The sequence below is a fragment of the Equus asinus genome, chromosome 11, assembly GCF_041296235.1.
Source record: "Equus asinus isolate D_3611 breed Donkey chromosome 11, EquAss-T2T_v2, whole genome shotgun sequence".
NCBI lineage: Eukaryota > Metazoa > Chordata > Mammalia > Perissodactyla > Equidae > Equus > Equus asinus.
The window spans coordinates 2,011,981-2,037,524 of NC_091800.1; the positions used below are offsets into that span (position 1 = coordinate 2,011,981).

Consider the following 25,544-nt stretch of genomic DNA (forward strand, 5'->3'; position numbering starts at 1 on the left):
CCCTGGCACCCACACCCACTACAGGTTCTCTTCCCTCTAGCAGCAAACCTTAGGCCTTGTCCTGATGGCTGCAGCCCAAAGGCTCTGCACTCTGATCCTTTTCTTCACTTGAGGGAGAAGTGCCATCTCCAGAACTGGGCACACACAGTGTGAGCCTTGGAGTGAATGTCTCCCTGGCCGGTTGTAGGTGGAAGAGCACCGTGACAGAATGGGACTTAGGGAGAGTCTTCCAGGTGTGCTCAGAAGGGGCCCAGCCAGGGCATTGGTCAGCAAGGTCTGGTCTGGTTGGTGGACCTTGGTGGCAAATGAGTGGCGGGGCAGCATGTTTTAGAGGTCCTGGCAGGAGACAATTCATAGGATGGTCATGAAGTCAGAATCAGCCTAATGAGCTCCAACTTAATCCACTGTCATCTGTTCCCTGACTGGCTGACTAATCCAGGAGTGATTTAGAAGAGTGATATTCGTGTTCTATCATCTTTTCATTGGTTGGCTACAGCTATTATTCTTTACATAACTTGTATATTTCTAAAAAGGAAAGGAAAGGTTAGTTTTGTTACAACCCTTCTAGCAAAATTCTCCCTAACATATTGAATCACTAACAGAATCCACCGCTGGGAACCTCATATAAGATGCTGACATTTACTCTCTGGTTTCATATCTTCCTGTTTGGTACATTCTCTTGACTTCTGGCTTCTTTCCTGAGGTTCGTCCACTCAGGACAATGTAGGAGTGCAATCTCTTGCTACTTCAGAAGTAGTGGGGCAACTCTATGATGATGTTGCTTTTGTTTTGTGACTGTGTGTGTGTGTGTGTGTGTGTGTGTGTGTGTGTGATGAGACTGTTTTCTGCATCTTGCCGCGTGGGTTGGATTGACTCCTTTCCTTGGAAAAATTGTCCCTTACCACTTTCTCTGGGCTTTATTTTCATGGCTTGAACAGTGCTGTGCAACAGTAGAATCGACACTCTATCTTATGGAATTTAAACTTCTTTTAGTAGCCACATTTCAGAAAGTAAAAATAAACACGTGAAACTAATTTTAATAGTATATTTAAACCCATTAAAACCAAGATATTATCATCTGGCCAGGCAATCTATATAAAAATTATGATAGAGATAGTTGAATTTTTTTTATGATTGGGATCTAAAAATCCATTTACAGCACAGTCTTCATTTGAAAATTGAAATTTTCTACATATTCAGTTTCTGTGTCCCCCAAATCAGAACCTGGGCTGACTTGTTAGAGAGGAAATAAAGCAGAACAGGCATAAGTAACGATCACTGTCAATCCAGCTCAGCATGAACACTCACCACTGACAAAAAGGCTGTCCCTGAGCAGGGAGTAGAGGCCCCTTGGGGTGACACGGTGAGTCAGCTGGTTAAGCTCCCAGGAATGCTGCTGTCACCTGGTGTCTCTGTCATACTCTCCATCACGAGCCATGGGGTCAGGGTGGTAGGTGCAGACAGCTTCCACGCTGGTGGCTGCCCCATCGTCCGCAGGCCTGGGGAGAGAGGAATGTGGGGACTCTAGAGAGATGTCCTGAATCCTCTGATAATGGGGGCCAGAGGGAGGGAGGAGCAAATTGGCAGTCAGTGGGAAGAGTGAAAACTGGGGTGGTCTCTGAAAGTGTTTGTGACTCTCAATGCTCAGAAAAGGGACTTCCCTGAGGGAGATCACTCTGCAACCCAAGGACAAGGGGCCTAGGCTGCTCTTCTTGAACAAGGATCCAAGCAGGGGAGGAGGCAGGAGGAGGATGAGCTGGAGAGACAGCAGGTGGGGTGCGGCTGGCTGGGACTCATCCTACCAGGAGCTGCGGGCACCAGGGTCTCATCCAGTGTTGCAGGACTCTCTCAGTGGAGTTAAATGTCGCTGAGCCCTTGCTCACGTCTGTTGAATATTGGAGGTTGGAGATGCTGAACTTCAGTGTGAGGGCCTTCAGCTCGTGCACCATAGCTTGCAAGAAGAGATGGGGAGAGATGGCCATCACTGACAGCTGGCCTGAGACCAGATCAGAGTCCTGAACTCATTATCATCTGTTGCCTTTGCTCCCAGTGGAACCACCACCCACAGCTGTGCTCATCCAAGTTGAAGCCAGTATATCACTCATGTCTTCCTTCCTCCCCTGCCAGTAACACCCACTGCACTTGAGGATTGCTCCTCAAAACACACCCTATTTCCCTATATAATGCCTACTCCTTCTTAAAGACCCCACCTGGGCAAAACTTCCTCCACAAAGCTCTTCCCACCCAAACAATGCCAGTGCTTCTCCTCAAAACATCCCACCTTCGATTGGAATGTTCTGTGAATTTCATAAGACCAGGTGCTCTCTGAGAGCTGCATCAGATTCGATTATTGGTATAATCTTTGTGATAGGCATGATTGCCCAAAAACCAGAATTGCACACCTCGGCTTTCCAGCTCCAAAGTGATAATTTGGCAGTGTAGGTGTGGGGCTGCAGAGCTACTCTGGGGAAGGAAGAGGGGTCCTCTAGGTCTGTGGTGCCTTCTGGTTGCTCAAGTGATGAGCAAGGAGGCAGAAACTTGCTTCCTGGCTCAGGAGCTGTGGAAAGGGCTCTTGTAAGGGTGGGACAGAGCCCCCATACAGTGGGTGAAGCCCCACAGGCTCATCTGCACTCAGTAGTGGCTGCCCCAGGACAACACTCACAGGTGAGCCATAAATGTGAGTGACAGAAGGAGGGATTGTGTGAGTAGAGGTAAGAGCAAGCTTGTGAAGGAGATGAACCCAAAAGAGTGAGTGTGGTTGAAGAGAGAGATGGAACAAAGAGAGAGGTAGAGGCACAGACAGAGGGGATACCTGGATGGACAGAGGAAGAGCAGACAAATGGAGGGTCAAAAGGAAAGCAGGAAGAATACACACAAGGAAGAGAAGTTGGAGAGATGGGAGGAAAGAGGATGGAAGGAGAGAAGAAGGAAAAACAGGCGAACAGGCAGGAGGACAGTTGGACAGATTGATATCTGGACAGATGCATGGATGGATAGATGGAAGGAAGGAAGGAATGGAGGGAGGGAGTGTGGGAGGAAGGATAGAAGGAAAAAAGGAAGGAAGGAGGGAGCCCGAGAGGAGGGAGAACTGGGAAAATCACCTGCTGAAGTTCACAGGGTGTTTTAAAGGAAGGTTAAGGCTGAGAATACAGGACCCCTAACTCCCAGGCTTGTGTCCACCTGTCCCAATGCTGCCTGTTATTACTCGTAAAGATGAGCATGTGGACGTAAAAGAAACCTTGAGCCCTACCCTCACAATACACAAAACTCAATTCCTGGACACTTTGCCCTAAAGGAGAAAGGTAAAATAATGAAACTTCTAGAAGACAACATAAGAAAACATCTTCAGGATGACAGAGTAGCAAAAACTTCTTAAAGAAGACACACAAATGCACACATACACACACTCTCCATAAAAGAAAAGATCGGTAAACTTGGATTCATTAAAATTTAGACTTTCAGTTCATCATGAGACATATTACAAGAGGGAATTGGCAAGTCACAGGATGTGAAGAGATTGTTCCAATTCGAATGTTCAACAAAGGATTCTCATGCAGAATACAGAAAATCTTCAGCATCACAGTAAGAAAGGAGCCAAACAAACCAATTGCTTAAAACTGGTCAAAAGACTTCAACAGGTACTTCACAACACAGAGTGTCCCAGAGGCCAACAAGCACATGCAAATGTGCTAAAATCAGCAGGGACAAGGGAAATGACAATTCAACCACACTGAGATCTTCTATACAACCAGAGAATGGTTAAAAACAGTTTTGAAATGCTGAGCTGAGGGCAGCAAGTGGAGGGGAGGCTGCAGAGCAACTGGAAGGCTCACACACTGCAGGTAGGAGTAGGAACTCATGCAGCCACTTGGGAAAGCTTTTTGGCAGGATCTATCTGTTAAAGCTGGAGACACACATACAACATGACCAGCAATTCTACTCTTAGATGTGTCCTCAACTAAAATCTAAACATTTCAACCAAGAGGAAGGAGCAAGAATGATTAGAGCATCATTCTCCTTATTCCTCCAAAGTAGAAAGTACTCAAATATCCATCTACAATAGAATGGATAAATCAATTCCGCTATCTAGTTCATGGTGGTTTTAAAAATTGGCCACAAATTCTTTGAGACACATCCCATGAATATGTGAGGTTCAGGTTCCCTCCCCTTGAATCTAGGCAGGCATGAACCTACTTCAATCAACAGAGTAGAAGCGTTGCTCTGTGGAAGTGGTGTGATGTGACTTCCAAGGACATGCCACTCTCAGGAAGCTTGCTCAGCGAAGCCAGCCAACAAGCTGTGAAGAGCTAAGGCCTCATGGAGAATCTCCTCATGGAGAATCTGCAACCAGGGCACAGCCGCCTTCATAGCAACTGCTACGCTGGCGATCAGGTGATAAGACTTCGTTCCCAAACAGAAGATGAACCATATGCACTGAAGAAAATAGACCACCAACACAAGCCCTGACACACACCATGTCCATTTATATTTGGTATCTCAAGACCAGGGGCCAAGATGAGGAGGCAGGAGTTCATCCCCAAATTCTTGAGATTTTATCCAATACCAGACAGACTGTGCTCACCAAGCATTTCCTAAACCTCCTCCCTTCCTCAAAGGAATCTCTGCTTCTGGATACCGACATTAAGTTTCCTCTGGTCATATATGATCACCAGCCCCAGTACAGCCTTTGTATCAGCAATAGGTGAACACTATCTGAACAGGTCACCTGGGTCCCAAAAGTGGAAAAGAAGTACAGCAACTTTCAAGTAGAAGTTTCCATCTCCATTGAAATTGTATTTTAGATGTACCATTGGAAAAATAAAACTGCCACTTTTCAAAACAGGAAATGTAGGTGCCCTTGTGAATGATCCCAGAGGATTTTGGTCTTCAAGACATCCCAGCCAAGGTACCATCCATGTGAGTGAAAGAGCCTCTAAATGATTCTAGACCCCAACCATCAGAGAGCACGGCAATTTCTCCCTACCAAATTCCTAACCCACAGAATCCGACTAATACAATGGTTGTTGTTTCACTCCACTAAGTTTGAATCGGCATGTTACGCAGCTATCAATAACCAAAACTAATGCATTATGCAATAATAATCAGATCTAAAGAGCTTTACAAAAACCAACCAATTACCTGTAACAACATGAATGAATCTCAGACAGGATGTTTAATAAAAGGAGCCTGGTAGAAAGGAGTACATAGAGTATAATTCCATCTACCTGAGCTCAAAAACTGGCAAAACTAAGCTACAGCGATAGAAGTCAGAGTAGTGGTTACCTTGGGTGGGAGCAAATTCTGCAAAGGGTCACGATAGAGGCTTCTGGAGAGCCAGAATAGTGAATGTCTTGATTTGGGGGGTTGTTATGATAGTGTGTTTAGATTGTTAAAAAAAAAATCATTGAGGTAGATACTCAAGACTCGTGTACTTTTCCCACTAAGTATGCTACAATTTAAAACGATATTTTGTCAGTAAAACGTGGCTCACCCAATAGATGTGAGAGTGTGAAGGACAAATAAAAGATGACTCCAAGTTTTCAGGCATGATAGACTAGGTAGTGCCATTAACTGAAGAGTTGAACCATGGAGCAAATTAAAACAGGAGCAGAGGCAGGGACCATATCCTGCTCATTATGTATTCAGGTGTCTACCATAATCCTGAATACACAGTCAGTCCAGCTTCCAGGATACTCCTCTCCTTTTCACCATAAACTATGGCTCACCCCTTCTTGGTGTCTTCTATTGCCTCCTTTTTCCCAGTTGCTTTTTTTTTTTAAGTTTTTATTGAGTTTATGATAGTTTACAATCTTGTGAAATTTCAGTTGGACATTATTGTTTGTCAGTCATGTTGTAGGTGCACCCCTTTACCCTTTGTACCCCCAAGCCCCCTTTCCCCTGGTAGCCACTAATCTGTTCTCTTTGTCCACGTTTAAATTCCTCATATGAGTGGAGTCATACAGAGATTGCCCTTCTCTATCTGGCTTATTTCACTTAACATAATTCCCTCAAGGTCCATCCACGCTGTTTTGAATGGAACAACTTTATCCTTTCTTAAGGCTGAGTAGTACTCCACTATATATATACACATACATACACACACACACACACACACACACACACACACATATATATATACACACACATAGAGTGTATACATACATATATATACACCATATCTTCTTTATCCAATCATCAGTTGATGGGCACTTAGGTTACTTCCACGTCTTGGCTATTGTAAATAATGCTGCAATGAACGTAGGGGTGCATGGGACTTTTGGAATTGCTGACTTCAAGCTCTTTGGATAGATACCCAGTAGTGGGATGGCTGGGTCATATTGTATTTCTATTTTTAATTTTTTGAGGAATCTCCATACTGTTTTCCATAGTGGCTGCACCAGTTTGCATTCCCTCCAGCAGTGTAGGAGGGGTCCTTTTTCTCCACAACCTCTCCAACATTTGGTACTTTTTGTTTTGGTTATTTTTGCCATTCTAATGGGTGTAACATGATATCTTAGTGCAGTTTTGATTTGCATTTCCCTGATGATCAGTGATGATGAACATCTTTTCATGGTGCCTATTGGCCATCGGTATATCTCCTTGGAGAAATGTCTGTTCATGTCTCCAGTCCATTTTTTGATTGGTTTTTTTTGTTGTTGTTGAGTTGTGTGAGTTCTTTATATATTATGGAGATTAATCATTTGTTGGATATATGACTTGCAAATATTTTTTTCCCAATTAGTGGCTTGTTTTTTTGTTTCAATCCTGTTTTCTCTTGCCTTGAAGAAGCTCTTTAGTCTGATGAAGTCCCATTTCTTTATTCTTTCTATAGTTTCCCTTGTCGAGAAGACATGGTGTCTGAAAAGATCCTTTTAATACTGACGTCAAAGAGTGTACTGCCTACATTTTGTTCTAGAAGTCTATGGCTTCAGGTCTTACCTTTGGGTCTTTGATCCATTTAGAGTTTATTTTTGTGAATGATGAAAAAGAATGGTCAACTTTTATTCTTTTACATGTGACTTGCCATTTTACCCAACACCATTTGTTGAAAAGACTTTCTTTTCTCCATTGTATGCCCTCAGATCCTGTGTCAAAGATTAGCTGTCCATAAATGTGTGGTTTTATTTCTGGGCTTTCAATGCTGTTCCATTAATCTGTGCACCTGTTTTTCTACCAGTACCATGCCGGTTTGATTCCTGTAGCTTTGTAGCATGTTTTGAAGTCAGGGATTGTGATGCCTCCCGTTTTGTACTTTTTTCTCAGGATTGCTTTAGCAACTTGGGGTCTTTTGTTGCCTCATGTGTATTTTAGGATTCTTCATCCTATTTCTGTAAAGAATGTCATTGAGATTCTGATTGGGATGGCGTTGAATCTGTAGATTGCTTTAGGTAGAATGGACATTTTAACTATGTTTATTCTTCCAATCCATGTACATGGAATGTCTTTCCATCTCCTTATGTCGTCATCCAATTCTCTCAGAAAGGTCTTGTAATTTTCATTGTATAGGTCTTTCACTTCCTTGGTTAAATTCACTCTGAGCTATTTTATTCTTTTTGCAGCAATTGTGGATGGTATTGTGTTCTTGAGTTCCTTTTCTATTAATTGATTATTAGAATATAGAAATGCTATTGATTTATGCAAATTGATTTTATACGCAGCAACTTTGCTGTAGTTGTTCATTACTTCTAAGAGTTTTCCAATGGGTTCTTTGGGGTTTTCTATATATAAGATCATGTCGTCTGCAAACAGCGAGACTTTCACTTCTTCCCTCCCTATTTGGATTCCTTTTATTCCATTTTCTTGCCTGATTGCTCTGGCCAGGACCTCCAGTACTATGATAAATAAGAGTGGTGGTAGAGGGCATCCTTGTCACATTCCTGATTTTAGGGGGATGGCGTTCAGTTTTTGCCCATTGAGTATGATGTTGGCTGTAGGTTTATCATAGATGGCCTTCATTATGTCGAGGTCATTCCCTTCTATGCCCATTTTGTTCAGAGTTTTTATCATAAGTGGCTGTTGGATCTTGTCAAATGCTTTCTCTGCATCTATTGAGATGATCATGTGGTTTTTATTCCTCAGTTTGTTGATGTGGTGTATGACATTGATTGATTTGCAGATGTTGAACCATCCCTGTGTCCCTGGTATGAATCCCACTTGCTCATGATGTATGATCCTTTTGATGAATTGCTAAATTCTGCTTGCCAAAATTTTGTTGAGAATTTTTGCATCTTTGTTCATCAGCGATATTGGCCTGTAGTTCTCTTTTTTCGTGATGTCCTTGTCTGGCTTTGGTTTCAGTGTGATGTTGGCCTTGTAGAATGTGTAAGGAAGTGTTCCATCCTCCCTAACTCTTTGAAATAGCTTGAAAAGGATAAGTATTAAATCCTCTCTGAAAGTTTGGTAGAATTCCCCAGGAAAGCCATCTGGTCCTGGGGTTTTATTCTTTGGGATGTTTTTGATTGCTGTTTCAATCTCTTTCCTAGTGATTGGTGTGTTCAAATTGTCTGCTTCTTCTTGACTGAGCTTTGGGATATTGTAGGAGTCCAAGAATTTATCCATTTTCTCTAGGTTATCCATTTTGTTGGCATATACTTTTTTGTAGTATTCTCTTATAATCCATTGTACTTCTGCGGAGTCTGTTGTTATTTCTCCTCTTTCATTTCTAATTTTGTTTATTGGAGCTTTCTCCCTTTTTTTCTTTGTAAGTCTGGCTATGGGTTTGCCAATTTTATTTATCTTCTCAAAGAACAAGCTCTTTGTTTCATTGATCCTTTCTACTGCCTTTTTCATTTCAATAGCATTTATTTCTGCTCTGATTTTTATTATTTCTGTCCTGCTGACTTTGGGCTTTGTTGGTTCTTCTTTCTCTAATTCGGTTAGGTGTAGTTTAAGATTGCTTATTTGGGATTTTTCTTGTTTGTTAAGATGTGCCTGTATGGTGATGAATTTTCCTCTTAATACAGCTTTTGTTGTATCCCATGTGAGCTGGTATGGCATGTTATCATTTTCATTTGTTTCCAGGTATTTTTTTAATTTCTTCTTTAATTTCTTCAATGATCCATTGCTTGTTCAGTAGCATATTGTTTAGTCTCCACATTCTTGTGCCTTTCTCAGCTTTTTTCTTGTAATTAATTTCTAGCCTTATAGCATTATTATTGGGGAAGTTGCTTCTTAGTATTTCAATTTTTTAAAATTTATACAGGCTTGCCTTGTTTCACAGCATATAGTCTATCCTTCAAAATGTTCTGTGTGCACTTGAGAAGAATGTATATTCTGCTGTTTTTGGATGGAGTGTTCTATATAGGTCTATTAAGTCCAACTGTTTTAGCTTTTTGTTTAATTCCACCATTTCCTTGTTGATTTTCTGTCTGGATGATCTGTCCAGGGTTGTGAGTGGGGTGTTGAGGTCCGCTACTATTATTGTGTTATTTTTGATATCCTATTTTAGGTTTGTTAATAGTTGCTTTATGAACTTTGGTGCTCCTGTGTTGGGTGCATAGATATTTATAAGCGTTATTTCTTCTTGATGAAGTGTCCCTTTGATCATTATATATTGTCCCTCTGCGTCTCTCTTTTCCTGCATTATTTTGAAATCCGTTTTGCCTGATATAAGTATTGCAACACCTGCTTTCTTTTGCTTGCTATTAGCTTGAAGTATTGTCTTCCACCCCTTCACTCTGAGCCTGTGTTTGTCTTTGGGGCTGAGGTGTGTTTCCTGGAGGCAACAAATTGTTGGAGGTTATTCTTTAATCCATCTTGCCACTCTGTATCTTTTTATTGGAGAGTTCAATCCGGTTACATTGAGGGTGATTATTGATGCATGCGGGCTTAATGCTCTCATTCTCTCACTCATTATCTGGCTTCCCTGCATTACCTTTGTTTCTCGTCCTGTGTGTTTTAGCCTACCAATTGACTTCTGCAATTTCTTATGCTGGGTTTCTTAGATTTTTCCTTATTTACGTTTTGTGGCTCTGTTCTGTTTGTTTTAGTGGCTACCCTGAAATTTGTATTTAGAAGCTCATGTATAATACAGTCTATTCTCTGGTGGTCTCTTACTTACTTGGCCTAGACTGATTTAGTCCCTTTGCTCTTCCCCTCCTAAATTATTATTTTCACCTCTTATTCCAACTCGTGTTATGAATTTGTAGTTAGAGTGATAAGATTGTCTTTGCTTTGGTTGTTTCCTTACCTTTATCCTAATGCTATAGTTGAATATTTGCTATCCTATTTTGGTTCTATCTATCTGTCTCCCTACTCTGTGGTTTGTGACCCCTTTCTCCCTTTTTCTTTTTTCAGGTATGAGAGGCTTCTTGAGGATTTCTTGTAGTGGAGGACTTTTGGTTACAAATTCCCTTAACTTTGGTTTGTCTAGAAAAGATTTAATTTCTCCCTCATGTCTGAAGGATATTCTTGCTGCATAGAGTATTCTTTGCTGAAGATTTTTATCTTTTAAAGCTTTGACTACATCGCTCCATTCTCTCCTAGCTTGTAAGGTTTCTGTAGAGAAATCTGCTGAAAGTCTGATAGGAGTTCCTTTGTAGGTTATTTTCTTCTGTCTTGGTGCCCTGAGTATTCTTTCTTTGTCTTTCATGTTTGCCATTTTTACTACTATATGCCGTGCACTAGGTCTCTTTACATTGGCAAATCTAGGAGATCTGAAAGCTTCCTCCACACACATTTCTCCCTCAATCCCTAGATTTGGGAAGTTCTATTCCATAATTTCATTAAGCACACTTTCTGCTCTATTTTCCTTTTCCACGTTCTCAGGAATTCCAATGATTCTTAAATTCGTTATCCTCATTGAATCTGCTATTTCTCTGATATTTTCCTGCTTCTTTTAAATCCTTAGTTCTTTCTCTGTCTGGAGCCATTCAGCCTGTCTATCTTTGAGCATGCTAATTTGCTCCTCTATGGTGTCTCCACAGGCATTCAGAGAATCCGTATACTGTTTTATCTGGTCCATTGTATTTTTCATGTCTAGTATTTCTGATTGATTCTTCTTTATAGTTTCAATCTCTTTTGTGATGTAACTCCAGAACTTGTTGACTTGTTTCTCTATCTTTCCCTCAACCTCATTGAGTTTTTTGATGATAGCTACTCTGAACTCATTTTCACTTAGTTAATGTATTCCCAAGTCCTCAGGACTTAATTCTGTGTTTTTGTTGTTTTCCTTTTGGTCTGGAGCTTTTATAAATTGCTGGATGATAGAGGAGTGGTTTTTTCTCATGATGGTAGTATTTGGTTGCACTTACAGCCTGTCACCACTAGACGGTGGTCGAAAGTCCTGCGTTCTGAGCTCTCCACCTTCAGGGAAGATGGCAGCGCCCAGCACGGGTTCGGGGAGGAGGGGCACTTTCTTTCGTGTGCCGATCTGGCTTCCCATCTGCTCTCGTTCTCTGGTCTCCTGGGGCCCTGCCTTCATGGGGTCCCCATGCACGGAAGCTTTCCCCCATCAGCGGGTTTCCACTGAACTGGTGGCGGTAGTCCTGGTTCATCCCCTGGTCATGCAGCCCCTCTCCCACTCCTTCCTTCACCCACAGCAGATATCCTAGTCTCTAGAGGAGGGAGTGAAGTTCTCTCCTACCCTGTTCCAGGACCTCCGAGGGTGGTGCCAGCCTCTCCATCCTCCGTCGTATTGTTGCTATAGTTTTCTGTTTGTCATTAGGATTATTGGTTGAAATTCAGTTTTTCCAATTCCTTGGTTGTAGTTTGGAATGGAGAGAGAAATCTGCTGAAAGTCTGATAGGAGTTCCTTTGTAGGTTAGTTTATTCTGCCTTGCTGTACTGAGTATTCTTTCTTTCTCATTCACTTTTGCCAGTTTTATTACTATATGCCTTGCACTAGGTCTTTTTACATTGACAAATCTAGGAGATCTGAAACTTCCTCCACACACATTTCTCTCTCATTTCCTAGATTTGGGAAGTTCTCTGCTATTATTTCTTTGAGCATGCTTTCTGCTACATTCTCCTTTTCTTTGCCCTTGGGGATACCAATAATTCTTATATTGCATTTCCTCATTGAGTCGGTTATTTCTCGGAGGTTTTCTTCATTCCTTTTTAGACTTAGGTCTCTGTCTTCCTCTATCTGGAGCCCTTCAACCTATCTTCAGTTACGCTGATTTGCTCCTCTATGGCGTCCACACGGGCATTCAGGGAATCCATATTATGTTTTATTTCTTCCGTTGTATTTCTCATCTTTAGTACTTCTGAGTGATTCTTCTTTATAGTTTCAATCTCTTTTGTGAAGTAACTCCAGAACTCTTTGACTTCTCTATATTTTCCTTTACCTCATTGGGTTTTTTCACGATAGCTATTCTGAATTCATTGTCATTTAGTTTACTTATTTCTGAGTCATCAGGACATAATTCTGGGTGCTTGTTTTCCCTCTGGTCTGGAGATTTGATGACTTGACAGATGCTGGAAGATGGACAGATGCTGGAAGATGGACAGGTCTTCCCCATTGTGATATAATTTGGTTGCAGTTACAGCCTGTTGCCGCTAGATGGGGGTTGAGAGCCATGTATTCTGAGCCCTCAACCTTCAGCCAAGATGGCATGTCATAGCACAAGTTGGGGGTCGGGGGGCACCTAATCTTGCATGCAGACCCAGGTTTCCCAATCAGATCTATCTGTTCTCCTGGGGTATTGGCATAATGAGGTCACCGAACGAGAAATCTTTCACCCAGTTAGAGGGCTTCTGTCTGGGCTGCAAGGGCACTAGGGAGTCCTGAGTGATCCTGCTGATGCACAGCCCCTCCCCCAGTCCTTCCCTCATGGAGCCTCCCATGGCAGCGATCCCAGACTTTAGGGGAGGGAGCAAAGTTCTCTCTTACCCTGTTCCAGCTCCTCTGAAGACGGGTACAACACCACTGACCTCCCTCATTTGACTACCCTCAGTCTCTGAGGATTCCTGTGCCATCAGGATGTTTTTCATTGGACTGTGGTTGCTCTCTTTTGTTGTATGTTGGAGGGGAGAGAGTCCTGGGCAAGCTCACTCCACCATGTTGCTGACATCACTCCTTCTCCCAGCTGCCTCTTAATATTGGGATTCCTCAGGCTTCCATCCTCAGTCCTCCTTTCATGCACGCACGCATGCATGCATGTACACAAACTCCTTTCTCCTGTATTTTCAATCTCAGCTGATGGCATAATCACCTACTTGTTCTTTTAAGCTAGAAACCTTAGAGTCAACCAAAATCAGGATTGTACTTAAACCCAATCAAAAGAAATATAACAGGATAAACATAAATTCCCAGGCTTAGCCCCAAAACTAATGCATAAAAACCGGATGAATGTATAGTTAGACAGATCTAGTGCTTTTCTTTTTTCTTTAACTCAGTGTATGATGTGGTCATCACTGTATGATGTGCCCATCAAAAGGATAGAGTTGTAATCATATACAGTATGCACAAGAAGAAAGGGAATACTCTTACCTAAACTAATAGAAGAAAATTGCTCTAATATGAGACATGAGTCTTTTGCTAATCAAGCCATGCCTAGAGTAGTGCATTTCCTTCCAAATTCTACAGCTTAAAAATGAATTAAAAACAAAGAAACCACCAATGTGGTGACCTGACATGAAGTCATGTTTTGTAAGGGATGGCTGACGAACTGGAGGTGTTTCAACTCAAAAAGACTGAGAAGACTTGATGACCATCTTTGCATATTTCTAAGGATATTCTGTGGAACTGGGATTCAGCCTGTACTATGTGTCTCCAAAACACAGGATGGGTAGGAGAAATAAGAAAGTACACTTCCACTCAATGCAAGAAAGAACTTACTAAGAAACAAAAGTGTATGAAAAACAGGACAGGGTGCAGGAAAGGGATGGAAATGGCTTAGGCTAATGGAGAAAAGAGGCTGTCAGAAAATGGACTATCTCACCTATGAGATGTTTTATACAAATGTAACAGTAACCACTAAACAAAAAATCAGAGCAGAGCCACAATTCATAAATAAAAAGAAAACTGACAAAGTCACCACAGAAAACTTCCCAAGTGAAGTAGCAGTCAGACATACAAGGGAAGGGAAACAGTGAACACATAGAACAACTGGAAAACAACAGATAAAATTGAAGTATTATGCCCTAAAATATCAATAATAACTCTAAATGTAAATGGATGGGATTCTCCAATCAAAAGACACAGAGTAGCTGGGTGGATTCAAAAAGAAGACCCAACAATATGCTGCCTCCAGGAAACACATCTCAGCTGAAAGATAAACACATGCTTAGTGTGAAGGGATGGAAGACGATACTCCAAGACAACGGCAAATAAAGTAAGCAATTGTTGCCATATTTATATCAGACAAAGCAGACTTCAAGATAAAAAAGACAAGGAGAGACAAAGAGGGGCAGGAGACAATGATAAAAGGGATTTTCTGCCAAGAGGAGATACTATTAGTGAATACATACACACCTAATGCAAGAGCTCCAATGTACATAAAGCTACTATGAACAGACCTTAAGGGAGAAATTCACAGCAACACAATCATAGTAGGGGACATCAATACCCCACTTACATCAAGAGATAGATCATCCACACAGAAACTCAACAAGGAAATAGTGAATTTAAGTGAACCACTTGAGCAGATGGACTTAATAGATATATCTAGAACATCCCATCCCCAAACAGCAGAATACACATTCTTCTCAAGTGCACATGGAACGTTCTCAAAGATAGAGTATATGCTGGGAGAAATGGCAAGCCTCCGTAAATTTAAGAAGACTGAAATAATAAAAAGCCACTTTTCTGACTACAATGCTATGAAACTAAAAATCAACTACAAGACAAAAAGCTGGGAAAATCACAAATATGTGGAGACTAAACAACTTGCTAGTGAAGAACAATTGGATCTAAATAAACCAAAGGAAAGGATTTTTAAAACCTGGATAAATATGCACAGGAAAACACATCATCCCAACTCTTACGGAAAGCAGCAAAAGTAGTTCTAACAGGGAAATTCATAGCAATACAGGCCCAACTCAAGAAAAACAAGAAAAATCTCAAGATGACACCCACCAGAACTTGAAAAAGAAGAATAAACAAAGCCCAAGGTCAGCAGAAAGAGAGAAGTAATGAAAATTTGTGCAGAAATAAATGAAAAATAGGCTAAAACCTCAGTAGAAAGGATCAATGAAACTAAGTGCAAGTTCTTGAAGAAGAGAGACAAAATTGAACAAACCCTTAGCCAGACACACTAAGAGAAAGAGAAGGCTTAAATGAAGTTAGAAATGAAAGAGGAGAAATTTCAATGGATATCATAGACATACAAAGGACTATATGACAATTCTATGAAAAACTATATGCTAGCCACCAAATTGGATAACCTAATAGAAATAGCAAATTCTTGGAATCGTACGAAGTCCCAAAACACCCACAGACAACATTATACTTAATGGTGAAAAACTGAAAGCCATCCCTCCAAGAACAGGAACAAGATAAGGTGCCCACTCTTGCCACTCGTATTCTACATAGATATGGATGCCCACTTTTGCCACTCCTATTCAACATAGGTGTGGAGGTTTTGACTACAGCAATTTTCCAAGAAAAAGAAGTAAAATGTATCCAAATTGGAAAGGAAGAAGTGAAACTCTCACTGTTTGCAGATGACATGATTCTACATATAGAAAACCCTAAGGAATTCATCTGAAAACTATTAGAAAGAATCCACAACTACAGAAAAGTTTCACGGTAAAAAAATCAACTTACGAAAATCAGTTGCATTTCTATACACTAAAAACAAACTGGCAGAAAGACAAGTCAAGAATAGAATCTCATTTACAATTGCAACAAAAGAATTAAATACCTAGGACTAAATCTTACCAAAGAGGTGAAAGACCTATACACTGAGAACTATAAGATATTACACAAAGAGACTGAAGAAGATATAAAGAAATGGAAAGATATTCCATGCGCATGGATTGGAACAATAAAAAGTTAAAATATTCATATTACCTAAAGCAATCTACAGATTCAATGGAATCTCAATCAGAATCCCAGTGACATTCTTCACAGAAATAGAACAAAGAATCCTAAGTATATATGGAGCAGCAAAAGACCCAAAATAGACAAAACAATCCTGAGAAAAAAGAACGAAGCTGGAGACTTCACAATCCCTGACTTCAAAATATACTACAAAGCTCTAGGAATCAGAACAGCATGGTACTGGCACAAAAACAGACACCCAAATCCATGGAACAGAACTGAAAGCCCAGGCATAAAACCACACATCTGTGGACAGCTAATCTTTGACAAAGGAGGCAAGAACATACAATGGAGAAAGGAAAGTCTTTTCAAAAAACAGTGTTGGCAAAACTGGACACCCACAAGCAAAAGAATGAAAATAGACCATTACCTTACACTGTAGACAAAAATTAACTCAAAATGGATTAAACACTTGAAGGTAAGACCTGAAATCATAAAACTCCTAGAAGAAAACATTTCCAGTACACTGTTTGACATTGGTCTGGGAAACATCTTTTTGAATACCATGCCAGCACAGGCATGGGAAACGAAAGAACAAATAAACACGTGGGACTACATCAAACTAAAAATCTTCTGCAAGGCAAAGGAAACCATGAACAACACAAAAAAACAGCCCAACAACTGGGAGAAAATATCTGAAAATCATATATCTGACAAGGCGTTAATTTCCAAAATATAAAAAGAACTCAACGACAAAACAGAAACAACCAGATTGGAAAATGGGCAGAGGATATGAAAGGACGTTTTTCCAAGGAAGATATACAGAAGGCCAGCAGGCACAAGAAAAGATGCACGACATTGCTAATTATGAGGGAAATGCAAGTCAAAAATACAATGAGCTATCTCCTGACACCTGTCAGAGTGGCTATAATGATGAAGACAAAAAATAACAAATGTTGGAGAGGATGTGGAGAAAAGGGAACCCTACTAGACTGCCGGTGGCAATGTAAACTGGTGCAGCCACAATAGAAAACAGGTGGAGATTTCTCGAAAAATTAAAATCTGAAATACTATACACTACTGGGTACGTATTCAAAGAAATGGAAAACAACAACTCAAAGAGATTTACACACCCCTGTGTTCATTGCAGCATTCTTCACAATAGTCAATATGTGGAAGCAACCCACTGTGCTTCAACTGAGGAATGGCTAAAGAAGATATGGTACATATATAAAACAGAATACTACTCGGCCATTAAAAAAGACAAAATTGTCCCATTTTAAACAATATGGATGGAGTGTGAGGGTGTGACGTTAAGTGAAAATAAGACAGACAGAGAAAGACAAATATCCCGAGGTTTCATCCATATGTGGAAGATAAACAGATGGGTAAAGTGAACAGATTAGTGGGTACCAGAAGGGAATGGGGTTAGGGGGTGAGCAAAAGGTGTAAAGGGGCACATATATATGGTGATGGATAAAAATTAGACTGTTGCGGGCGAGCACGATGCAGTCTCCAGGGAAACTGAGAAGCAATCATGTACACTTGAAATTACACGATGTTATAACCCATGATGACCTCATTTTTAAAAAAAGAAACAAAGAGGATATGCTGTCTCTAGAGCAGTGGTTCTCAATTGTGGATGATTTTGTCCCCCTAGCCAAGTTTGGTGCTAAACATCATTCAATTCAGAGAACACCCCTCCACCACAATGAATGACCTATCTCAAATGTCATTACTCCCATGGTTGAAAAACACTGTTCTAGAGTTGCTGAGTTTCCTGTCACTGGAGGCATGCGTGGTAGACCAGACCAGACAGTGTGACGACATCTAATACCTGGCTTTTGAGATCAGTGGGAAATGAGTTGAAAAATGTTTTTTGTTTCAGATCACTCTCCAGAGAAAAACACCTTAAGGGATGCTCAAGTGGTGAGGATGACAAACATTTGTTGAACACGGACTGTGGGCCACACATTATAGCAAGTGATTCACGTACACATCTCAGAGTCAATTCTGACAACCCTACCATAAAACAGGTATGATTGAACCTCGATTGGATGGTAAAATCAGGTTGCCCTAATGTCACAGAGCAGTCAATACTGCAACTCAGATCTACCTGACTCCACTGACATATGTCACTGTCAAAAGCACAAACAGGAAATTACTTTCAAACTTCTGTGCTCTAGAAAACAAAATGAAGTGTCACATATTCCAGAAGTGTTGGCACAAAGTCTGAACAGGTTTTTTCTCACTGCAAACCTAGCTGGCCAGGAGAAAGGGGAAAGGATTCTTTGAAGCCATCCTGTGATGAAGGAGAGAACAGTATCTGGATTGTCCCCAAGTGCCTTCTTCTATAAGAGCCACACAAAATATTCATCTATTCATATATTCATGGAATCTCAGTCAGAAGCTGAGCCAGATAATGACATCCCTTTAGCATGAAAGTTCAGTATGGCAGACTTTTGGACATCCCTGACTGGGAATCCTGCCCTTCACAAAGACAGTAAGTGCTGACCCATGCTTTCTAGGCTGCTTACACTGACGCCCATTGGTCAGGATGCCGTGGCCCCGCTTACACGTTGGTCGAGCAGTCACTAGGGCACAGTAGCCAAACGATGATAGTTTAAAATGAATAGAGCAGGTTGCATAGCACTGTAAGAGCTTGCTCTTCTGCACATAAAAACCCCACAAATTCTGTGATGATACTGAATGGCAGCAAACACAAGTGAAGTATTCTTGATCAATCTCCACATTCAGTGGAAAATACTTCTAGACTGAAAGGGAAGAATTAGCCCAAGGAAGTCAAATCAAACAGAAAAGGCACTTTGAAGACAAAGAAGTGGTTGCACTAGAGGTTTCCAGACCACCAGTCTTTCATTAACATGCGTCATGGGAATCTCTTAGGCAGTAAAATCCTTTGCTCAGCAAGTCATCATTTTTTTTTTTTTTTTGGAAAAACAAGATGTTATGCTTTTCCATGTTCTAAATAAAGAAGCAGAAATGCTTTGATATGTAGTAGTTTGTCTGACATTAAATAAATTATATTTCGTAGTGGTCTTAAAAAAAGGACAGAAGCCTAAAATATATCTAAGATCAACTTCTAAATGCACAAAAAAAAGCAGAAGCCAAATCGGATTCCCAGAGATGAATTGGAAAAAAGCATAATTTTCTCCAAGTAAGAAATCAAGAAATGAAGTGGGCTCTAAGAAAAGAGGAACTGAGTACGTTTAGTCACAAATTAAGAAGTTAGGGCTCGAGGGCTGTCACTTGTCACATCCCGCTGACTATAAGCGAAGTGTTCGTATACTATTGTAGGTTCCTATTCTATTCTTGAAGATCTTCTGGATCACTGGCAGGAAGTACACGATGTCCTCACTGACTGGAAATGCTTCCCTCAGAATAAAACCCTGAATGCTGCAATTAGAGCCATGTGTCCCTGTCAGCTCCTCAGTGATTTGGAAGGACCCTGTTCCTCACCATTTTCTGTATAGTTCTTCACATACAAGTATCAGCACATGCTGATTAAATCAAAATAAAGAAAAGTGATCTGTTAACTTTTCCTCATTGGGCCAATTCATGAACTCTGTGTGTTCTTCTCATTTCAGTTGCTTACCTCTTAGACAGTTTAGAGAAGAAACGTCATCCACATCAGCAATAAGCCAACAAAGGACTCTTCTTCTGACATGTACAACTTACTAAAAGCAGTGTTCCTAGCTTCAAAGTCCAGCGGAGTCCTCAGTGTCCATCACCAAAGTCATGACAAAGATCTGAAATCTACCATTATCCCTCTAGGAAAGCCCAGGTACTTCAGATCCTGAAGGGACACCACTCTTTTAGCTTTTGGGAAGACAGTTGTAACACAAAGTGCTAAATCAACATAAGGGTCAAGGTTATACCTTGTTCTTTCTACCAACCCATCACTGCCATACGTGATCCTAAGACAACGTTCCTTCAAGACCATTTCTCCAATAGCTTTTTCCTGCTCAAGAACTTCCACTGAAACTCATTAGTAATTCTACAACCTAGCCAGCAGTTTTCTATCCTCATGAACCACTTATCCTTCCTTTCCTTCCCTCCTCCTCATCACACACGTGACTCCCTGAAACAGCCAGTTCGGACCTATCTTCTCTACCACCTGTCTTGTCTCATGTTATTCTCTGGAACGTTTTCCCCTTCTTCTCAAATGCACACATGCTCTCTTCAAGATTCGAGCCATGTCCTACCTTCCCAAGTCTGCATTCATTTTCATACCTAAATGCTCACTCGTTTCCTCCCATCTTCATTTTGGAATGCTGTTTGCAGTGTAAGCCAACTGGTTTTCAATGAAGACAAAAAAGATGATCCAATGAATCCATTTAACATTAATTTTTGCAGAAGACATGAGGTTTACACCTTGGTTTTCTTTTTTTTCTTTTCCTTTTGCCTACAGATGTCCAACTCTTCCAAAACCATGTAGAAAACAACACTTGCACTCCTGGGCATTTACACTAAAAAAATGAAAACATAGATTCACGCAAAAGCTGTACATGAGTGTTCAGAGCAGCTTTATTTGTAATAGTCAAAAACTAGAAACAACTCACATGCCCTTCAATGGGTGAATGGTTCAATAAAATGTGGTAGAGCCATACAAAGGACAAGCACAACACAGTGATCTAAACCAGGAAATAGACACGGATAAAGCATTAGTCATTCAACTACTTAGTAGAATTTCAGTTTGGACTGAAATTCCCTAGATGTGTGTAGAGTTCTATGATGTTTTCTCATGCATAAAAATCCTTGTAACCATGAGAACAATCAGGACACAGAACTGTTCTATTACCCCAGAGAAATTCCCTCAGGCAACCCCTTTAGAGCCACACCCCCTCCACCCCCAGTTGTGACCGTGGAAAAAATGGATCTCTTCTCAATTTCTATAATGTTGCCATTTTGAGAATGCTGTGTACATCGAATCAATCACACAGCCTTTGCAGATTGGCTTTTTTCACTCAGTACAATGCCTTAAGCTCCATTCAAATCATTGCCTATGTCAACAGTTTGTTCCTTTTTCTTATGACATTTTATAACTAGATATAATCTGTACGTTGATAGCTCTGTGGCCACATTACATAGTACACTGTCAGGAGAAGTCAAAAAAAGCAACACTGCCTGTTGAAACCATAAAAGTTTCTGTTTCTGGGTCTCCCAGACGTAGCCTATGAAGACTAAAGGTTTAAGGGCACTTTCTAACACTTGGTATTGTGAAATGTGCTCACAACACATTCATATACAGAATCACCCAACGGTGGCAATTGTTCAGCTGTTCCTTGAGAAACAGCAATTAACCAGAAACAAAGCTGTAGTGACCTTAGCTACAAGACTTCTAACTTTATGACTTCATGCAAAATTTCAGATACAGTTCACAGTTAGATAGAGAATGGAGTCTCTTTTGGTTCTGAAACAAGGTGCTAGGACCGGAGCAGAATATCTGCCCTACAAGCCAACGGCAGCTAGACAGACAGTTTGCAAAGAGAAAATGACATAAATGCATAGGAAAGTATGAGAAAGCCCCCAAAAGTGTGGGATGGTGCTGCCCTGGATCCTAATGACTTTCCAGTTGTCATTTAGCTCCTTGCAGGACCAACTATCTTGTTCCAGATACTGAGCTCCATAAGACAAATGTGTCTTTCCAACAAAGTCTGCTATTTGCTTAAAAAGTATACAACAGAACATTCTGAAGTCTCAAACTAAGAACCTTGTCATTTAATTACATGATTCCACATAGTACATCCTCCCACTTTATGTATATGGCTTTTTTGATAAACATTTTCCTGTGTGTACATGTTTAATATTCACCCTAAATATCTACCAGCACGAACAATGTCTAACTTAATTTTCAGACCCTGCCGTACTCGTTCCCATGCTATGGGCCAGGGAGCCAGGAAAGGACAGGAGTTCTGGCAAAGAATCATCAAAGCCCAAGTACCTACATGAAGACGAAATCAAGAATATGATTCACAATAGATGTTTCCAAGATGACAAAGATGCTGTGGCTAAGAATATTCTTAACAAATTTACTGAAGAAGATTAATGAAAAGTAGAATAGTTTCCTGTCGTTAGTATTTATTGAATATTAAACATCTAATTCCTATTGGGGGAAAGCACACACCTCCTACCTCTCTAGGCTCTCTAGAGAGCTTTTCTTTTTCAAAGGGCTGTCCTTATGTCATCCAGAACAACAACAGTAAGGAGAACGTGCTTGAGTTGGAGTGCAAAGATTTAACTCAACGTTGGGAGAGATGGAGCAGGAATCACTGGAAAAGTGCCTAAAATGAGGGCAAAACAGCAACCTTCAAATGTCAGGTCCTTAACTATCATTCAGGAGCCAAGGGGAAACAATCCAAGGGCATGGCCCTTTTTGCATCTTTATAATGGCAAGTGGGAACATCCTGCCAGGAACTGTGGTCAAAAGGGCCAGAGACATCCTAGGGCACAAACACATCATGTTACACCACCTAGCCACAGGCTTTGCCAGGATTCTATCAGCTTTCTAATTAATCTTGCATCCTTACCAAAAATTCCATATTGTCTTCAAACATGCCCTACACATTTATTGACCTCTTGTGTGCTGGATGCTAGATAACTGCAGTCAAAAAGAATGATGTCTATTAGTTTAAAACCATGACAACTTGCTTCTAAAAAACACTACAGTAGCAAGAACAGACTCTGCTCCCAGCACAGTCCCCGACATTGAGCAGGCCACCGACATCTGGGGCACAAATCAGACCACTTCTGCTCACGCGGAATAATAACCTCACCCGGCATGTCTGAAACCTACTCTCCAGACCTATACAGGTACCAACCCATTCTCAAAACCCATCAACACCAATGTCATGAGAGCCTCCTCCACATACACACAGAGGCAGCATTTATTCTTGTTAGGTTTGCTGCCTCAGGTATCGAGACAGAAGCGCCGGCACTTTGGCAGGAATCCAGGACTCATTCTTCATTGTATAGAAGGTCCACTTAAAAGCTTTGCTTCATTTCCAGGAAGCTTTATTTTTCAAGTCAAAATTCTATTCAAAGTACATTATACTTTATTAAAGACGACTTTAAGGAAAAATATATAGTTGTCAACATAAAAATCTTATTTTTTCTTTTTCAGATATCAGGGACATTCATATAATAATAATAATTGTAATTATTTCACAGTAGTTCTCAAACACAAAAAAAGCTGCCCTATTTAAGAATTTAATTTTAGGGACTCCCAACACTTTGAAAGCATTACTGCGACTTTTAAAATACACACTGCATCTTGCTAGACAACTTAGCACAAGCTTTCTGTATGATCATCTCCTGGGCACTTTCTCACTTGCTATCTGCTAGGTTCTACGCTTGACACATCCCTGCATCATCTCATTGGTTTAACAACTTTTGCAGCACTGAACACAACAGGAGGTCGTTACACTATAAAAATTCATGTAGATTATTAATATAGATATTAGCGCTAAAATGACAGCAACGCTTAACACAGTTTACTGTTATTGAGGTTGTGTTGCTGTGTTAACTCAGAATCTGATCAGCACTGTCCCAAGGCACAGAGAACACCATCTGTGGCCCGTTCAGCAGAGAAAGCCATTAAGCGACCTTCCCTTCTACAGGGAGCAGATGAACATCACCTTATCTACTCAGAAGTTTAATGCCAATCACTACACGCCAGTTGGGACAGCATAAACAGGCGCAGAACAAAATGATTCTATGAAACACTCTTGCTTCCCTCTGAAATTGCTTTAAGATTGTAGATCAAATTCTTCCCCAAAGAATCCTGCTCTGCATGTCATAAAAAGTAAGGTGCCTATGTCCTGCTTTGAATTCTTAAAAATACATACTGTCCTGCACTTTCTTTGATGCTTGCAAATTTCAGACTCAATAGACAGGCAATCCCAGTAAGAAAGGGAAGAAGAACAAGAACTCAGGAGGCTTTTCCACAGTTCCCAAACCCAGTGCACTCCCACAGCAAACCGGTAGGTCCATGTTGTTCCAGGAAAGGGAGATGGGGAGAGACAGGAGGTGTCCACACCAGGCGAGACAAAACCAGGTGAGTCCAGAGGAGGCACGTAGAGAACCAGGCGGACTCCCAGGAGCCAAGGGTGGCCTCCCCCTCCCTCCGGACCAGGACGAGGCCTGCTGTCCCTCCCCCTCCCTCCGGTTGTCCCTCTCCCGCATCCCTGAGAGCGGGGAGTGGAGACACACGCGGTGTGCACAGCAGGCAGCCTCTCTGAGCCTGAGACAGCTGCCTGGACTGTCTTCCATCGCTGGGGAGCGGGGACAGAGGGGACGGAGGGACCGAGGAGCCCTGTGCAGCCCGCGAGCCACGCGCCCCAGCCCTCGAGGACAGAGCCCGGCAGGCCTCAGCGGACACGGCGGGCCAGGGCCGCGCCGCCGCCCGGAAGGCTGTCCGGGACCCGTGCCCGGGCTCAGGGCGCGTCTCCCCTCGGAGCGGCCCTCCCGCCCCGCTGCGGCCCTGCCCGCCGTCCTCCGAGGGCCTCCTCGTCTCCGCGGAGCCCCATCAAAGCGCTCCCGCCCGGGCTCCCCGCGGAAGCGACGCCCGGACCCCGGCCTCGCGGGCCAGGGCGGCACAAACCGTCCTCCGCCGGCAGAGCGCCCGACGCGGCGCGCGTTGGACCGGCCGCCCCCGCCCAGGAGGGACGAGGCCTGGCCGGGACAGCCCCGCGGGGCACTGGGCTCAGGGGGACCGCTTTGGAGGGGATGGCCGCGCCCTCTCTACCGCTTGCCTCAGGCGCATCGCTGTGCAACAGGCAGGAACTTCCCGCCACATTCGCCTACTCCAAGCTGAGGCGGCATCGCCCCGCCTGACCCGGAAGTCTGCGGCCTCCCCATTGGCTCAGGAAGAGCAGGACTTGGGGGGAAAGCGGGTGGGCGAGTGAGTGAGGAGGCGGAGCCAGGGAAGTGCGGGGCGAGCTGGAGGGGAAGGGCGGGGTGAGTGGGAGGGTGGGGCGAGCGGGTGGTGGGGCGACCTGAAGGGGAGCGGCGATTGGAAGGGCGGGGCGAGTGGGGAGGCTGGTGAGAGTGGAGGCGTTGGCAGCAGGGAGTTGGGGCGCCAGAGGAGCTGGGGCAGCCACGTGCCACTGCACTGCACGTGGGCAGGCAGGGCGAGCTGGGAGGCGTGGCAAACGGGATCAACCAGCAGGAGGTGGAGACTGTACTGGTCAACTGCCAGCCAAGGAAAATCAGGAGCCATGCTCCTCCCACCCGCTGCGTGATGGGAAATGGAGTCTCTTTACAGGAAAAGTAAGAGGCCAGTCTCCCTGCCTCCTGCCCTTTGGGAAACGTAGTCCACAGCCTCTAAGTCCTACCTTCTGATCTGATGCTTCAGCTCTCAGTGCCATAAAAGCCAAAGAAACATGGCGAAATTCACATTGAGGTTGAATGTTACTCCACAAAATTGAGTTTCAGCACCAAAGGTAACATTAATATTTTCTTTTTCATATTTTTTTTTTGAGGAAGATTAGCCCTGAGCTAACCTCTGCCACCAAACTTCCTCTTTTTGCTGAGGAAGAGTGGCCCTGAGCTAACATCTGTGCCCAACTTCCTCTACTTTATGTGTGGGACGCCTGCCACA

The 25,544-nt window shown here is 42.3% G+C and overlaps 1 protein-coding gene across 36 annotated transcripts in view; it reads right to left on the reverse strand.

Moving 5' to 3' along the window:
• The window catches only part of LOC139046586 (ral guanine nucleotide dissociation stimulator-like), a 36,706-nt gene extending 11,878 nt beyond the window's left edge, over positions 1-24,828 (reverse strand). For 22 of the 36 annotated variants that reach the window (XR_011506788.1, XR_011506776.1, XR_011506774.1 and 19 more), the window contains exons 1-5: positions 20,506-24,010; positions 20,177-20,412; positions 1,803-1,951; positions 1,309-1,499; positions 49-336 (exon numbers count right to left, since the gene is read on the reverse strand). The gene's annotated coding sequence lies outside the window, so the exon portion shown is untranslated. Of the gene's footprint in view, positions 1-48; positions 337-1,308; positions 1,500-1,802; positions 1,952-6,162; positions 15,279-20,176; positions 20,413-20,505; positions 24,011-24,545; positions 24,662-24,689 lie in introns of those variants that run through there. The other 14 variants (XR_011506789.1, XR_011506779.1, XR_011506777.1 and 11 more) reach the window with 8 other exon arrangements.
• Between the last annotated feature and the right edge of the window lie 716 nt (positions 24,829-25,544).